This window comes from Adiantum capillus-veneris, chromosome 13 (assembly GCF_014529385.1).
Source record: "Adiantum capillus-veneris isolate H3 chromosome 13, ASM1452938v2, whole genome shotgun sequence".
Lineage (NCBI taxonomy): Eukaryota > Viridiplantae > Streptophyta > Polypodiopsida > Polypodiales > Pteridaceae > Adiantum > Adiantum capillus-veneris.
Genome location: NC_140943.1, coordinates 79831194 through 79834433, shown reverse-complemented (window position 1 = coordinate 79834433; position 3240 = coordinate 79831194). Strand labels below are relative to the sequence as shown.

General features: G+C 43.5%; 1 pseudogene; it reads left to right on the top strand.

The window, feature by feature from the left end:
• Window positions 1-1445: 1445 nt before the first annotated feature.
• LOC147444319 (PI-PLC X domain-containing protein At5g67130 pseudogene) lies at window positions 1446-2118 on the top strand (annotated as a pseudogene).
• The last annotated feature ends 1122 nt before the right edge of the window (window positions 2119-3240 follow it).

Sequence of the window (3240 nt, the reverse complement as noted above, 5' to 3'; positions counted from 1 at the left end):
CCCTGTCTCGGCCAGGTGTGTTGTGTAAGCCGAGTGGTGCCCCATAGTGTGTGTGTGTATCTTCCCAAGAGTGTGTGCCGGGTCGTTATAGAGGCGTTGTGTGTGTTTTCATCCCGCTCACAGCGTGACGGAGTTTAGTTCGTGTCACTATGCCTTTTTCAGCATACTATGGAAAACTATGCCCGCTGCTTGCCGGTGGCAACATTGTTTCTCTCTCCTCACCGCGCCTCACCCTCTCTCTCACTACTTGTGCTTGACCATCGCCTTCTAAAAAGCCATACCTGTCTTCGCCGGGTCTCTTATTTACACCCGACGTAGCATCGGGATATCAAAAACATGCATACTATCCACCCAAAGAAGGGGTATATTGACAACTCTTCTAGCTTATTGTTGCTTATATGCTCAATCATTATCCACCTAGACAATATGTATCGCAATTATTAGTGTGCATTATCTAAATCGTAGCTCGTAGTTGTCATTGTAGCTTATTAACTACTATCTCAATGTTAATATATCATATCTCGGTGTCTACTAGACTAGAGGCCTAGGCACATGTTATAAGGATTTACGACAATGGCTCAATAGAAAATATACATTTGGACTAGCATCAGTACTGATAAACATTATAGCTCATGAAATGTAGCCATTTAGAAATGTAATAGACCATTAATCAAGCCCATTTAGAATAGAAGTAACAAATATTAATAAGGGGTGTTCTGGGAGTTACAAACAAAAGGAGAAGAGTCTTAGGCGTCTTTGTAATTTTAGGGATAGTATCTTGAGAAGGTGCTTGTATCGTAGGGGTATTTCGGTAATCTTACACTACCATCTAGGGCCAAGCAATGCTAGCCGAGATATAATGGGTCTAATAGTTAATTACATGCGGTGTCATAATTATTATCACACCTTATTATCATGCACTATATTGTGGTGTGTGGGTCTTGTAGGTGTGTCCGACCCACCTAGTGTGAGAGGACACTAGTAGGTTCTTGGCATATGTAACCAACTCTCTTCTTGTGTACACCACATTGGTGGAGTTGACGGGCATAGGGTAGTTACAAAATCTTCTTTCTTGAAATCGTTTCTTGCTTGTCTGTGGGAGATCTAGAGCTATGGCGCTATTGTTCGACCCAGGGTAGTTGCTACCTTCAATTTGCATCCCCTTCCATGCAATCTGGTGCACATAATGAGTTGAAGCTCTCAGTTGCATCTTCTTTATCTGCTTGCGAGACTCTGCTACAGCTAACGCTACCCGACACGCCAAGGTCTTGTGATAACCTATTATTGAAGGAAGCAACCCTGTTGTTTGCAGCTCAAGCTCTCGTCACATTTCCGCCCTTTTCTTCTTAGGCAAAGGTGCAGGAGTACTGGGTAGGCTACAACTGAGAGCCGGAGCAGCAACCTTGAAAAATTCCCCATTTTCGCCGTTCGAGGCAAAAGTAACCATGTCGGCACAATGCTGCATTTTGGCAGCAGCATTTCTTCTGTTTTGGCTGCCTTACTACAGCGATGCCCTCTCTTGCTCCTCAGGCCAGTGCAAGCTTCGTGAAGTGTGTACAAGCAGTGTAGATTGTGTCGGGGGCCTCTTCTGCTCATCTTGTGCTGCAGATGGGGACCCTACCAATACATGTCATCGATACAAGGCCACCAATGTCACCTCCATTAGAGGAGGGTTTCCCTTTAACAAGTATTCGTGGCTCACAACCCATAATTCATTCTCCATAGTGGGAGAGCCTTCTCAAACAGGTCCAAGAGTTACCTTTTACAATCAAGAAGACAGTGTTACCGATCAGCTCAATAATGGTGTCCGAGGCTTCATGCTTGATATGTACGACTTTCTTGGTGACATTTGGCTATGCCACTCCTTTGGAGGTGTTTGCTATAACGATACAGCCTTTGAACCGGCAATAAACACCTTTGAAAGAGATGGAGGCGTTTCTTGTTGCCAATCCGACAGAGATCATCACCATCTTCATAGAAGACTATGTCACCAGGACACAGGGCTTAACAAGCCTTTTCACTGCGGCAAGATTGACTGAATACTGGTTCCCTGTGTCGAGCATGCCCAAAGATGGTGCATCTTTGGCGCAGAGGTGCCTTGTCTTTTCATTTGCATAAGTAGCAGTCAAGCTCCATGATTCAGTTTAAGTTTTAAGGTCTCTTTCTTTGTAGTAGGTTTTTCCTAGTCTTTGTCTTACTAGATCACACCAAACCCCTTCATGGAGATGGATGCATGTCGCAAAAAATTCGCACCCAATCCTCAGTCAGTCCTTCCTCATTTTGTCCATTTCATTGGGATAGCGACCTAATGTTTGCATAAGCGAGACGTACGCGTTCCATGCCTTGATGTGTTCGGCATGATGCTATTCTCTCTCTAGTTGAGTCCACTCCCCAAGTCCATTCCTTAGCCGCTAAGCTGTCGTATGATCACTCCCCCCAGATGAGGCGTTGGAGCTGATCCCTTTATGTCGAGTCCCTTCTCAGTCCAAACTTGTAAAACGATGTCCATCTTTTTCTCCCTAAGGGGGGAGGTGTGGTGTGTGGGTCTTGTAGGTGTGTCCGACCCACCTAGTGTGAGAGGACACTAATAGGTTCTTGGCATATGTAACCAACTCTCTTCTCCCTATAAAAGAGGCTGCCAACTCGTAGAGAGGCAAGCTAGTTTGGAGCACATTTCTCTCTCTCTCTCTCTCTCTCTCTCTCTCTCTCTCTCTCTCTCTCTCTCTCTCTCTCTCTCTCTCTCTCTCTCTCTCTCTCTCTCTCTCTCTCTCTAGCCTCACGTGACGTGTACGTCACAATATGTATCGTATTTATCAATGTGCATTATTTATATTGTAGGCGTAGTTATTATTGCAGCTCATCATCTCTCTCGATGTTAATATATCATATCTCAGTATCCAATTAGACTAGAGGCCTAAGCATGTATCATTATTATCCCACATTATTTATTCATAGATTGCATATGTATTTATATTACTCTCTCTTATTTAATTATTTTCCCCATACTAAAGCCACTAAATTAAGTCAAAAAATACTTTCAGAAGGTTAGAGATTAATATTGATGAAACCACCTTATTATCATGCACTATGTTCTTATCTCTAATTTACACCCTATCTAGTGGGCAGCATAAACATGTACGATACTGTCCACCCAAAGAACGGGCATCATAGATCTTCTACCTTACAAGTTATATGCTAGCTCATTATCCAGCTAGACTATATGTATCGTAATTATTAGGG